General features: G+C 36.7%; 2 pseudogenes; both read left to right on the forward strand.

Annotated features, from left to right (window-relative positions):
* Positions 1-2164: 2164 nt before the first annotated feature.
* On the forward strand, positions 2165-3923 carry LOC125473706 (annotated as a pseudogene).
* A 2869-nt stretch (positions 3924-6792) lies between these two features.
* LOC125473714 lies at positions 6793-11303 on the forward strand (annotated as a pseudogene).
* The last annotated feature ends 4088 nt before the right edge of the window (positions 11304-15391 follow it).

Consider the following 15391-nt stretch of genomic DNA (forward strand, 5'->3'; position numbering starts at 1 on the left):
TTGGTCATTCTGTTAAAAACTCTTTGGGCAATTTTCAAAGCTTCGTAACTCAATCGTTTCTTAACCAAATTCAACCCATAATATCTCAAAATGAAGACAGAAAAGTGTAGAACAAGATTATACCTATTTGGAAGCCCAATGGTTGCCAGAGATGGCCGGAAAATAGCCTCAAAGGTGACTGGTCCGCCGAAAAAACTGGAAAACTCGCGGGAAATTAGGTAAACTTTAAATGTTCATAACTTCTTCAATAATTAACGAAATCAAGTGATTCAAAAACGAAAATCATACTTCTCAATGATACAAAGAGAATGGTATTTTTTTCGATGGCTAACTTTTCGTGGGCCTGAAAATGGCTTAAAAGTGGCTAACTCGAAAATGGTTAGCCACTTTGAGCCCTTTTTTGGCCAAACCACGGGGAATTATCAGTCAAGAAAGGTATCATTCTCTTCATCTCGTCGAGAAATATGATTTTTATTTTTGAATCACTCAATTTCGTTGAGTATTGAAGAAGTTATGAACGTTTAAAGTTTACCCAGTTTCCAACAAGTTTTCCAGTTTTTTTCGCGGATTAGTCACCTTTGAGACTTTTTTCCAGCCATCTTCAGCAACCATTGAACTTCCAAATGGTATAATCTTGTTCTACACTTTTCTATCTTCATTTTGATATATTATGGGTCGAATTTGGTTAAGAAATGATTGAGTTATGAAGCTTTGAAAATTGTCCAAAAAGTTTTTAACCAAATGACCAAAATGATAGATGGTGGCCAATCTCATGGACCATTTCTATTGATTTTCAATCTCAGAGACCAAAGTAATGAGTTATGCAAATGTCAGGGACCATTTTCGCTATTAATGTATCAATAATTTTAACAAAATTGTAAGTGTTTTTTAGGTAACCCAAAACTTTTCTATGTTCCTAATTTTTTTTTTTTTACCAAATATTGTCAGAATCACTTCTAATAATCTAAAGCCATTTTTAGTTTTGAAAACACATTTTCCAAACGGCCTGAAATTTACTGTAAGGTCCGGGATAGAATTGAACTTTAATCTTTTCTTGATAAGAGATAAATTTGAACTTTCATTATCAAGTATCTTATTAATATTCTCAACAAGCTTTTTGATAATCACGAATTCTGTTTGAAGATTCGAACCAGCTGGCCTTGTCATCTTGTCATGTAATTTTAGCAAAGAAACTCTAGTTTACAAGGCTTTTTTTTCTTCTTTTTCTAAAAATAATTTGATTGCTTATGCCCGTTCTTTCTTCATGTTTTTACTTGCTACTCCATTTATATTGGACATGTATGTAATGACAGTTTAGTCTTCATAAAATTTGGGTACCGATTCTCATCAATTTGGACGTTCTTCGTCTACTTGTCTCAAAGGTTAAAAATTTGAGTATGACAGTTCGATTAGGTGGATGGTCAGTTGCAGTTTTAAAAGAAACAAGTCTTATTGTATTTGAATATCATTTGTGTCTACGTAAGTATAACTTCCGAAACACATTTTCATCTTTTGTGAGAGTTGTATGAATAGTGAATTTGATCAAACTACTCTATTCAAGTTTGTATCCTCAAACGTCGACTCTTTCAAATTGTTGGTTGATAACTTATTTTTCTGTTCAGACATGCCTGACCCTGATATTCTCCAAACACCAGAATAGGCACGTGCTGACCGACACCCGAAGGTGACGAAGCCATATTAGGATGCTTGAGAACTAGAAACAAATAACCGACATAAATAAAACTCGTAAGTTAATTATAATGAATATGCAATTGTGGATCGTGTTCAGATTATACAACTAAAATGAGACACTAAAAAGGAATAATATAAAATTAATGAACAAAGAGATGGGTCCTACACCAAGAGGACTTGAAGATGCCGATGCGAGAGTGTCTTGACGCCGGGATTGTACGTCTCGAATCTATTCTTGAGGGGGCACAAAACAAAACATGAGTGGACCAAGTTGATAAATAAGTAGTAATAAAACAGTTAATCTTTAACGTACTAACCCCTAGGTTTAGAAAACTCATATAACATAATAAGTAATAGATTTTTTCCACCCTAACATGTCATAAAACCTTTCATAAAACATATATCGTATATAGGGTACTTAGTAGTAGTAGTATAAGGCATATTAATGAACCTTCATTAATGTTTAAGTATCATGTGGGTGCTAATTAAGTACCATGTGGGTGCTAATTGTGCAGATGAGAGTTGTTTCATAAATGAATTTTTAGACCAGGTTATAGATTGGATTCCAGGAATGATCCGTTTAAGGGATCTCCCAAATAACTTTTTAACAACAGATCCCAATGATGAAATTTTGACTGGCGTCCTTGAAGTAATTGGTCAAGTTCATGAAGCCTCAGCAGTCATTGCACATGCATACTTTTGATGCATTGGAGCCAGATGTTTTGGATGCTCTCGTCTATGTCTCCGTCTGTATACGCCATTTGCCCTCTCCAATTACTTCTCAATCAGATACCACAACACCCACTTGAAGTCCTTGGGATACAGTCTATGGAGAGAAGAAACTGAGTGCCTCAGGTGGCTTAATGATAAGGCGCCAAACTCAGTTGTTTATGTGAATTTCAGCAGCATAACGGTAATGACACCAGAACAACTTGTGGAGTTCGGTTGGGGTCTTGCAAATAGCAAGCTTACTTTCTTTTGGGTAATTAGGCCTGACTTGGTCATCGGTGAATCGGCAATTTTACCACTTGAGTTTGTGGATGAAACCAAGGGAAGAAGTCTAATAGCAGGTTGGTGCCCACAAGAGCAAGTGCTTAACCACCCATCAGTTGGAGGATTTTTAACGCATAGCTGTTGGAATTCAATGATAGAGAGTGTGTCAAACAGGCATGCCTATGTTATGTTGGCCATTCTGTGCTGATTAGCAAACAAACTACCACTATAGTTGCAAAGAATGGGGCATTGGTATGGAGATTGATAATAAAGTGAAGAGAGATGAACTGGAGAAGCTTGTTAGATAACTAATGGAGGGAGAGAAGGGGGAAGAAAATGAAGAATAAGGCCATGCAGTGGAAGAGATTGGCAGAAGAAGCCACTGGTTCACATGGTTCTTCATCCACAAACTTAGAGAATTTAGTGAATCAAATTCAATTAAGAAAAAGCTAGACGTTTTGTAAGAAGCTATTTGTTTGTTTGTTTTTTTTTTTTTTTTTTTTGTCAAAGGAGATATATGTTTATCTTGCTACCATCTTCAATTTTGTCCAGATACAAGTTTTATTTATCTTATGTACCAATATTTGTTTTGTGTGGGTCACTTGACAAGAGATGTAGATACACGAAAATGTACACCCAAAATTTGTTTCTTCTATGGTTGAAGAATGTCTAAGGTTAACTACTAAAAGATACAAGGAAGTATTTTATTTATCAAAGAAAATCTCGATCATATGACAAACCACTTATAACATCTCTAGCGGGCCTTCAATTGCAAGGGCAATTAGGTTCAATTACCTTTGGATCCAAAAATGGGAGGCAGTTGGGCAAAAATTAGCAGCCCTCGCAACAATTGCACGGGTTGCGCCCTTTCAATCAGCAGTAGGGTGAGGGAGGGCCCCACCCATGTGATAGTCAGCCCAGCCCACCCATGGTCCTCTTAATCAGCAGATCGTTGGATTTTCAATGATCTTTTCATTTGAACAATTAGATTTCCAAAGTTAAAAGAAATTGAACCCATGGTAGATTTGGTTTTTTTTTTTTTTTTTTTTGTTCTTCTTCTGATGGTTATTTTTTTTTATTTTTAAATTAATTATTTTAATATTTTTTAATGACACATGGCTTCCAGTCATTGTCCACGTGGGCGCCACGCCATCACTTAACGGGAGAACTAACAGTTTGACTAACGGTTGTATGAGACTGTCCCAAAATTAACAATTTAGGTATGACTCTAGGATGAAAAAAACTTGATGTACTAAATATTGAAAACCATGAAACATGAGGGTAGTAAACAGAGTTTAACCCTTTTTTATTTGTTCTTTTAATTTGGCTTTGTCTTAATCTTGTTAATTTAAAGGAAAACTAATGAAAAGAGTTTGAAAACTTTGAGTTTTAATGATAAAGACAAAATAAAGGTTAAAATGAATAGTACAAGAATTGACTTTTTGGTTTAAAAATATGATTTTTCGTTAACCTAAACATGTATCGGAAGCTCGTTAAAGTTCCCTTAATTTAATTGGCACTACCAAAGTTATTGTACATCCGGCCGTTACTTTTTGTAAGTTTGCACCCTAGACTTCAGTTGCTTGCCGGTTCCATAAAAAACACTTGCTTGACCTCGTCAACAATAGTACTCCACCAGTGACTTTTATTGTTTCAGATGGTTTGGCATTCACAAACCACTGCAGCTCAACAACTTGGCATTCCCATCACTCTTCTTACTTTTTCAGCAAGCAGCTCTATGGACTCTATGAAATATCCTGCTTTGGTGGAAAGAGGACTTGCACCACTCAAAGATAAAGAATTGGTCGGGGACTTGCAAATAGCAAGGTTTCTTTCTTCTGGGTAATTAGGCCTGACTTGGTGGTTGGTAAATCAGCATTTTGCCACCCGAGTTTGTGGATGAAACTAAGGGAAGAAGTCTAATAGCAAGTTGGTGCCCTCAAGAGCAAGTCCTTAACCATCCATCAGTTGGAGGATTTCTGACACACAGTGGTTGGAATTCGACGATGGAAAGTGTGTCTACAGGAGTGCCTATGCTGAGACTTGAGAAGCTTGTTAAAGAGTTAATGGAGGAAGAGAAGGTGGAAAAAACTGGCAGAGGAAGCCACTGGTCCACACGGTTCTTCATCTGCAAACTTAGAAAAATTAGTGAATCAAATTCAGTTTAGAAAGATCTAGATGCTCTTCATATTTAAGGACTAAGAAGAATCATGTATTGCATTCCTAAATGTTATCGGTGCAAAGAATTAGCAATTTGTTGATCCTGCTACTACATCTTAAGTTTTGTTTAGTCATTGTTTTTAATTAAATTGATCCTATTTGTCTTAGAAATTTTTTTGATTGAAAGTCCAACAATATCAACACGAATAGAAGACCTAGGGCATTGTCGCTCATTACTGAATTGAGTAGGTGCTTGTCAGGGACGGAGCCATGAACTTTTAGTCGGGTAAGCTGAAGCTTTAGGCTAATTAATATTTTAGTTTTTCATTATCATAGTGGGAAGTTGGATCAGTCTGGTTGTGTCTAATTGTTCTACTGTTCTTCGAGAACACAAGGTCGGTCTCCCTCTTTATTGCAAGAAATTGGGGGATGAATTTGGTTTCAGGGGAATGTTATCCTTCTTTATTCTTATACAACACAGAAAAAAAAAAATGCATTGGGTTGCTGCAGTCGGGTTGTACTTACTCTTGTTTTACCTCTGGCATTGGTCTTCAATTCACCATTAAATGCACAAGAGGAAGTCCACCTTGCCATATGATTTTACTTGACATGTTCAATTGACTGTGTAGATCTAATTCCATTGGCGGATTATTATTTGTCCTTAGTTAGAATGCATCAGTAAACATTGTTTGTTTCACCGCCAAGTACGATTACTGAAAACATAAGAGAATTTGTTTACTTTTTGATCAACATACTAGAGAATTCGTAAACATGCTAATAGAAAATACTCTTGATAAGCACTAAAGAATGATGTGATACATATTCCGGCTCCTATACATATAGTTAGTTGCTGGTGATTTTGTCACCAGAAAACTCAGTGGGTTACATCTTGCCTTGCCAGTAGACATGTGATACACTTTTTTAAGACTAAGAGTATGTTCTAATTTATGGTCGGGAGCATTAGTAGTGGTTTTATCTAATTTTAAAGGATCATTTGTTTGGATGAAAGAGAGCAGGCTTAACATTTTGTCCAGCAAACCCTTTTTCCAGGAGCACTTAACACAACCTTTCTATGGGTTAATTGTTGTTTCAATTATACCAGATTGAAAACGAGTATGGAACCATTGGTCAAGCATACGGGGCTGTTGCTTCTTTTTCTCAAGGAAACAGAGCTTTTTTTTTTATAACCACATCTTTTGTAATCAGCTCGGTTGAATGTATATAAAAGCCAAGCTGCTTATCTTACCGACACTGTTCACTCATCTATCCCTTTTATTCGTTCATGATTACGTTGAATTTTTTTCAAGTTAAATGTGTCTTATTCATGTAGTTAAAGTTGGTGCATTCAAGTTCCGCAGCAACGCGCGAACATATTTACTAGTATAACCTATGAAAGTTGAAATGATTACGGAATATTTTAGCCATGGGAGCTGATTTTCACACATTATTTTTAGCCTTTCACTCACCCTTTTATATTTCTGGACATCAGATTGAATAATCAAAAATAGAAACAACGGACAAGATCATTTCCCTTTAGCAATGTACAAAAAAGCTAAAAGTGATATTCTAGAACGCAAAATGACACAAGAGTAGAAGGTCCGCTAGTTGCATGGCGACTTTGATTTTAAAAGTAAGTCTCTAACAAGATTATCTTAAAGACTTTTCCCTACAGATTCTTGACACTAACATTATTGTAGACATTTCTCTGTTTCTAGTAGAAAAGTCGTGAAGTCGTGATCAAGTGGCTGTCTTGCTGTCTTCTATTTTTTAACGAATGCATACTTTCTTTCACATCTCTCCCTGAATTTACTTGATCTCTCTAAATTCAAATACAAGAAACTAGACTACCATTCAACTTAAACCACATATATGTTGAACGGTAGCTCACTACAAGCACTATAAACAAGCTACACCGCGATGCAAACATAATCCAAGATGGATGCCTCACGCTGGAAGTGTTTTTGGCTTTTTCAAAAGCACATCCAAACGAGCCTGAGTTAGACAAGAAAGAAAGAAAAACAGGTAGAAGGACCATCCGAAGACCCCAGTTCAACTTTGCTTCTTCATCTCCTTCAGCTACGCTTCTCTTTTTTGACCTATAAAATTCTTATACAAATCAAAACACAATTGACAACTTATTCAGCTTAGATTACTTATTTTTCTTTATTCAAACAAGATCATTTGAAAAGTAGATCACAAGCACTATAAATAGTCGAAATTTGTGCAAGCACTGCAAAGCAAACAAAGAGGCAAACACAAAATCCAAGATGGTTTCTGTAGGAGAAGCTAATCAGCCTCATGCTGTTTGTATCCCGGTTCCGGCACAAGGTCACATAAAGGCAATGCTTCAATTATCAAAACTTCTCCACCATAAAGGTTTTCGTATAATCTATGTCAACACCGAGTTCAATCACAGGCGCTTTCTTAAATCTCTATGACCCGACTCCCTTGACGGCTTGCCTGATGATTTTCAGTTTGAAACAATCCCAGATGGCCTTCCGGATAGAGATGACGATTCCACCCAAGACTTCAATTTGCTTGCAGATTCCGTCAAAACCAATTTCTTGGCACCTTTTCTTGACCTCATAAAGAAACTCAACCGTACTACTCCTCCAGTTACTCTCATTGTTTCAGATGGTTTCATGGCTTTCACAACCCCTGCAGCTCAACAACTTGGCATTCCCATTACACTCTTCTTTACTTTTTCAGCAAGCAGCTCTATGGGCTATATGAAATATCCTGCTTTGGTGGAAAGAGGACTTGCACCGCTTAAAGGTAAAGAATTAGCAGTGTATAATTTCGTTATTATTTGATATTTCTTTTTTAATCAATATACCACCGCCAGTTACCAATTGATCTAAAGTTCATGGACGATAGTTGTGGCATTGGTAAATAAAAAAAATCTCAAGAGAGTTGCTCTTTAATTTCGTAAACATGCCTATGATTTTATTTTTAATTTTATTAATTAAGTATTGCTTGGGTGTTTGTAGATGAGAGCAGTTTCACGAATGCTTTTTAGACCAGATAATAGATTGGATTCCAGGAATGAAGCATATCCGTTTGAGGGATCTCCCCAACGACTTTGTGACAACAAATCCCAATGACAAAATTTTTAACAACATCCTTGAAGTAATGAGTAGAGTTCATGAAGCTTCAGCAATTATTGTACATACCTTTGATGCACTAGAGCAAGATGTTTTGGATGGCCTCTCAAGTATGTATCCACCCATTTACGCCATTGGCCCTCTCTCGTTACTTCTCAATCAGATGCCACAACATCCTTTGAAGTCCTTGGGATACAGTCTGTGGAGAGAAGAAGCTGAGTGTCTCCTCTGGCTGGACGATAAGAAGCCAAACTCGGTTGTTTATGTGAATTTCGGCAGCATAACGGTCATGACACCGGAACAACTTATGGAGTTTGATAGGAGCATATTTAGGCAACTTAGTTGGCTTGTTCTTGTGCATTTACGTTGTTATTTCTTAGTTCTTTAAGTGTTTTAAGTCATTTTCGTATGTTTTCAGGTTCTAAGGGCTAAAAGAGCAAAGAAGTGCATTTTGGAGCCTTTTGGAGCACTTTTGGGCCAAGAATGGATAGCTTATGCTTGGAGCCAAAGTGTTGGACAAAAATTGAAGCCTTGTATGCACTTTAGAACATAAAACAAAGGGCCTAGCCCAATCAAACAAAGCCTTAGAACCAGAAATTCCCATACCAACACCATCACACAAGTCTTGCCATGCATCACATGCATTTCCAACACTTCCCCTTTGTGCCGTGCCTTCCCTTCCACTTTCCAGCCACATTCTTCCACTTCCCACTTCATCATTACACCACCATTCATTCTTTAATCCACATGCATTCATCATCATTCACCCTAACTTCAATTCACATGCAAACACATGCATTTACACCACCAAAAATCCCATTGTCGTGCATTATATTCATTTCCAGCTTTCCCCCCCTAACATTTCCAGCTTTTCTTCATCATTATTCCCCCTACATTCCACCTAATCCACATGCTTTCCCAACAATATAATTGAGCCAACACATGCACCCATCACCCAACACTTCCCCTTGCCGTGGCCTTCACTCACATTTCCAGCTTTCCTCCTTGCAATTCCACATGCATTTCCAACCTAGCAACACCCCTTTAATCATTCTCCTAGCTATTATTCACATGCTCTCCCATCCATTCACTCTCATTTCCATCATTCACATGCTTTTCCAACTCATCCACAAGCCTTTGCCATGGCTTTCATTCCCATTTCCAGCACACACTAGCATTTCCAGCTTTTCCCTTTACATTTCACATGCATTCCATACTTCTCCTAGCTGTTTTCCATCATTATTTCAACCACCATTCACTCTTTAATCCACATGCATTCACACACACTTCACACAAACAACATTCACATGCTTTCATAAGCTTTAACCAACAAACAAATCAGCCACAACACACAAACACACTCAATGCCGTGCACTTCCCTTGCCTTTCCAGCATTCCTCTTGTGCAATTCCAGCTTTCCACCCACTTTCCTAGCTGTTTTTCACATGCATTGCAGCCACATTCTCACCCATTCTCTCCCTATATAAACCACACACACTTCATTCATTTGGATTCAATTCACTCCCCACTCCATTCCATTGTACATACCATAACACAAACACCAATTCCCTCCTTGTTGCCGTGAGCTGTACATCTCATTTCATACACAACACCACAACACAACACAAAAACAGCATGCTTCCAAGCTTGCCGTGGGTTCCCTTCCACTTCTCCTCCATTGCTTCCATTTCCACCACTCCCCAAACCATCCACACCATCAAACCATCCTTAGACCTTATGCTACAACGAAGAGGAAGAGAAGAGGGCCTAAACGTTCATACAATTCAAGTTTGAGTTGTTGGAATGTTTAGGTGTTTCTTTGATTTCAATGTTTAATTTCAATTCTCTTTGTTTTGCACGTATGAGGAACTAAACCCCCCTTAGCTAGGGGGTGATTCGAAATATATGTTTATGCTTGCATTTTCATTTGATTACTTCTAATTGCGTTTCATAAGTTGCGGATTCAATTTGTTTAACTATTTGATTGATAACTTATTTATGTATGTTTATTGAGAGTGCACACTTAATTTTCATGCATGAATATGACGCTAGAATATAAGTGAGTTTCACCTAATAGTTACGAACTTATATTCACAAGTAGTGGAGGTTGCTTATAAACAATCGCGTTAAACGAATTCTTGGCATAAGTTTCATGCAATCATAGTAACGAATGCCTCGTCAACACTTATAATTTTCATAGAGCGTAATGATTCTTGCTTGTATCTCTATTATGCAATCATGTAGGGGACTTGTGGGGAATGTTTTGGGTTGTCGTATGCAATCATCCAATTCAATAACGTTAGGAAGATTTGAAGGTTAATTAGTGCATCACGGTTAACTTGGGGTGTTGAGAATTAATGGTTTATTGAAACGCAATTGGAAATCATTTTGTATGCAAGTATAACATGTGTGGAGATGAACCCCTTAGCTAGCTTCTTATCCATTCATTTCCGTCAAATTCATATTTACAATTTGTTTTCTTTACATTCTATCCATTTTAGTTTAAATTCGTCCAAACCTCAATCCTCCCCCCCATACTTTGTTTAGTCTTAGTCTTAATCTATCTTATTTTGTGTTTTTATGTATTTTGAGTCTTTTGGTTTGTTTTGGTGTTTTAAAGTTTAGTTTTGCATTCTTCAAGTTTAGTTTAGTGTTTTAAACTTGTTTTTACGTTTTTGAGTCAAATCCAAGTGATTAACAATCCCTCCTAATCCCCGGTCCAGAACGATTCCTACTTACATTCTTCACTACAATTGTCAAAAAGAGGGTTTAATTTGTGTGCGTATAAATCTCGCATCAGAGTTTGGCTGGGGACTTGCAAAGAGCAAGCTTACTTTCTTCTGGGTAATTAGGCCTGACTTGGTAATTGGTAAATCAGCAATTTTTCCATCTGTGTTTGTGGATGAAACTAAAGGAAGAAGTCTAATAGCGAGTTGGTGCCCTCAAGAGCAAGTCCTTAACCACCCATCAGTCGGAGGATTTTTGACACACAGCGGTTGGAATTCGACAATGGAAAGTGTGTCTGCAGGAGTGCCCATGTTGTGTTGGCCTTTCTTTTCTGATCAGCAAACAAACTGTCACTGTACTTGCAAAGAATGGGGCATTGGTATAGAGATTGATAAAAATGTGAAGAGAGATGAAGTGGAGAAGCTTGTTGGAGAGCTGATGCAAGGAGAGAAGGGTAAGAGAATGAAGCATGAGGCCATGAAGTGGAAGAAATTGGCAGAGGAAGCCAATGGTCCACACGGTTCTTCATCTGCAAACTTGGAAAAATTAGTGAATCAATTTCAATTGTAAGAAAAGTCTAGATGTTCTGCACAAGAACAACCAAGAAACATGCACTGCATTCCTAGATGTTATTGGTTCGATGAATTTGGCAACATGTTTAGCCTGCCACCATCTTCAATTTTGTCTAGATAGAATAGAAAAACCCTTCCCTTATCCTTAGAACTTATAAGTAGGGCAAGCTAAGGTGATTCCTTATACCCTGTCACTGGGATCATACATTGTGGCACATAAGATTTTCTCCTGCCAAAGATACAAGATAACATCGATTTCTTATCGAAATTTGGATAAATACTCTAGCACTATTAACAGGAATAGAAGAACAAGTGTGTGTAACCAATGACAATTTAGATGGTAAAGTAATATTTCGGCAACGTAAAACAAAAGTGATTCTGTAAAGCATCTTTCGTAATTATCAGTCGGCTTTGGTTTTGAAGGTAAATGACAAACCGAATTATTGTAAAGCTTATATGTTTCCTACCCAGTTTTAATTCTTACATTATTGTAAAGTAGTTCTCTTTCTCTATTAAATAAGGGGACAGTCGTGAACTAGTGATCAAGTGCTGTCTTTCTGCCTTGCTGAACTGATTTTTCATTTGCAAATCTACTAATCAATGAATTACTTTTTGAAATTCATGATCAAGGGGGTGGCCTAGGCAGTAGGCAAATCAACTAATAAGTCATGCGTAAAACAATTTCTTCAAAACCTTGCCTATTTTCTTTCACGATCTCCCTAGGACATGCGTAAAATAGCAAATCAACCAAAGCATAGTATTCATAATTTTCATAATATTTTTTTCATCTGTTGCTTCTAAGTTGGATGATACCAACTGTCTTCAATGGCATTTTCAGATGAAATTGATGCTCGAAGGGTATGGCATTATGGATTTTGTGGATGGATCAAATCGTTGTCCCTCTCAGTTTTCTTCTTCAAGTTCTGCTGATTTAGAGGTTGTATCCGCTAGTTCCAATTTTAGAGTTGAATCTGATGAGTTTAAGGTTTTGAAGATGCATGATAGAGCACTAATGCAACTTATCACTGCTAATTTGTCTTCGATTGCAATTTCTTGTGCAATTGGGAGCACCAATGTAAGAGATTTATAGGTGGGTCTTCAAGACTAATTTTCCATAGTTACAAAGACTTCCATTTTCGGTCTGACTTACAAATTATCAAGAAAGGGGCTGATTCTATAAGTCAATATCTTCAGCGCATCAAGGAGGCTAGAGATTATCTCTTTGCAGCAGGGGTTACTTTTGTTGATGAAGACATTGTTATCTTGGCTTTAAATGGTATTCCAGCTAAATATAACATGTTCTAGTGTGTTATTCGTGGTCATGAAAGTGTGATTTCACTCGAGGAGTTTCATGCTCTGCTCTGTTGCTTGCTGAGGAAGCAATTATTGAAAGTAACCTTATGTCAATTTTCCCACTACTTTGCTGGCTCAAAATCAAAGTCACAATGGTAGTTCTAGGTTTTCCTATGGGAATTCTAATGGTACTTTTGGGTTCCAAAATGGCAGTAATGGTTTTAACAATGGAAGTCACAGTGGGAATTCTAGGCAGTCCAACTTTTTTCAATCGTGGCAATCGTTCCAAATACAAAAGCAAAGGGAAATCGAATAATCAGGGGAACATACATTACAATAATCAAGGCTAGAGGTACTATAGTTCCAAACATATTGTTCATGATTATGCTCTTGGTATTCTTGGAAATCCTTCTCAGTTTAATTGTGTTGCCTCATCTACCAATGTTGTTTGTCAATTATGTTCTCAACAAGGTTATTCGTCTGTCAATTGTGCTTATATAGAGATGTTGAATCTTCTGAGTCCGATTAGATTTGCGATACAACCAATCACACTGCCAAGACATGTTTCTATAGAAATAAAGCCAAGACTTCTGGATAACAGATGACTGCCATGAATGCAATATTCTTAGTTTTTTTAATACTATGCCTCATGTGATGAATAATATGTCTTCTAGATGAATATGCAATCTTCTCAGTTGCCAATTTATATAAATGCATCGTCTTCTTATAATATGCCATCTATGCCATCTTCTTCATCAAATTCAGCTTCACCATAAGTATGGTTGACAAATTATGGTGCTACCAATCATTTGACTAATGATTTGCACAATTTATCCTTGGCTTATCCATATCCTCATAATGACACACTACAAACAGCAAATGGTGAAGGTTTATCAATCACTCATTTTGGCCATTCCACTTTCAAAATTCCTATGCAGTCTATCAAATTAAATTTTGTTCTTTATGTTCCTAGAATAACTCATAACTTGCTATCAGTTCACAGAATTTTCTTGGACAATAATTGTTGGTGCATATTTGATGCATTTTGTTTTTGGATTCAGAACAAGGCCACATGGAGAATCATATATAAAGGACTATGCAACAATGGAGTATACCTCATACCATTCCTTCCTGTTCTTCCCCTGCATCTTAGAAACAACCTTATCCAGCAATTTCATGCCTTGGACACACTGTTAAGACTACATTGTAGCACAGTCGTGTAGGTCGTCCTTCCAACCCTATAGTATCTCTTATGCTTAGTAAATCCAATGTTACTGTTGTAAAAGATAAAGTTTTCATTAATTTGAAAAATAAAGGTCAAAGCGTATTTTAGATTGAAATCCTAATTATCCTTCCAAAACATAATCAAGATCGAAATCATTCTCTCCAAAACATGAAAAAATTAAAACCAATAATAATTGACTACTGATTAATAACATTTATGTTGGGTTCACAGGGTTGGGCTCAGCTACTTGTTGACAAATACTTCTGTTGCACATCCTCTTTTCTACCCAGAACTCTTTGAGTTTTGAAACCATACTTTATGGCACAACTCTAATTGTTCTGTTCCTTTCATTTCTCAAACTTGGAAAAATTAGTGAATCAATTTCAATTGTAAGAAAAGTCCAGATGTTCTGCACAAGAACAACCAAGAAACATGCACTGCATTCCTAGATGTTATTGGTTCGATGAATTGGCAACATGTTTAGCCTGCCACCATCTTCAATTTTGTCTAGATATTAATTTCAAGTTGAACATTTTAATGTTATACATTATTTGCTATGTATGCGATTCTACCTTGTCACTGGGATCATACATTGTGGCACATTAGATTTTCTCCTGCCAAAGATACAAGATAACATCGATTTTTTATTGAAATTTGGATAAATACTCCAGCACTATTAACAGGAATAGAAGAACAAGTGCATGTAACCAATGACAATTTAGATGGTAAAGTAATATTTCGGCAACGTAAAACAAAAGTGATTCTGTAAAGCATCTTTCGTAATTATCAATCGGTTTTGGTTTTGAAGGTAAATGACAAACCGAATTATTGTAAAGCATATATGTTTCCTACCCAGTTTTAATTCTTACATTATTGTAAAGCAGTTCTCTTTCTCTATTAAATAAGGGGACAGTCGTGAACTAGTGATCAAGTTGCTGTCTTTCTGCCTTGCTCAACTGATTTTTCATTTGCAAATCTACTAATCAATGAATTACTTTTTGAAATTCATGATCAAGGGGGTGGCCTAGGCAGTAGGCAAATCAACTAATAAGTCATGCGTAAAACGATTTCTTCAAAACCTTGCCTATTTTCTTTCACAATCTCCCTAGGACATGCGTAAAATAGCAAATCAACCAAAGCATAATATTCATAATTTTCATAATATTTTTTTCATCTGTTGCTGCTAAGTTGGATGATACCAACTATCTTCAATGGCATTTTCAGATGAAATTGATGCTCGAAGGGTATGGCATTATGGATTTTGTGGATGGATCAAATCGTTGTCCCTCTCAGTTTTCTTCTTCAAGTTCTGCTAATTCAGAGGTTGTATCCACTTGTTCCAATTTCAAAGTTGAATCTGATGAGTTTAAGGTTTTGAAGATGCATGATAGAGCACTAATGCAACTTATCACTGCTAATTTGTCTTCGATTGCAATTTCTTGTGCAATTAGGAGCACCAATGTAAGAGATTTATGGGTGGGTCTTCAAGACTAATTTTCCACAATTACAAAGACTTCCATTTTCAGTCTGACTTTCAAATTATCAAGAAAGGGGCTGATTCTGTAAGTCAATATCTTCAGTGCATCAAGGAGGTTAGAGATTATCTCTCTGCAGCAGGGGTTACT

The sequence above is a fragment of a genome, unplaced genomic scaffold (genome assembly GCF_019419815.1).
Source record: "Pyrus x bretschneideri cultivar Hongxiangsu unplaced genomic scaffold, Pyrus_bretschneideri_v1 Contig93, whole genome shotgun sequence".
NCBI classification, from domain to species: domain Eukaryota; kingdom Viridiplantae; phylum Streptophyta; class Magnoliopsida; order Rosales; family Rosaceae; genus Pyrus; species Pyrus x bretschneideri.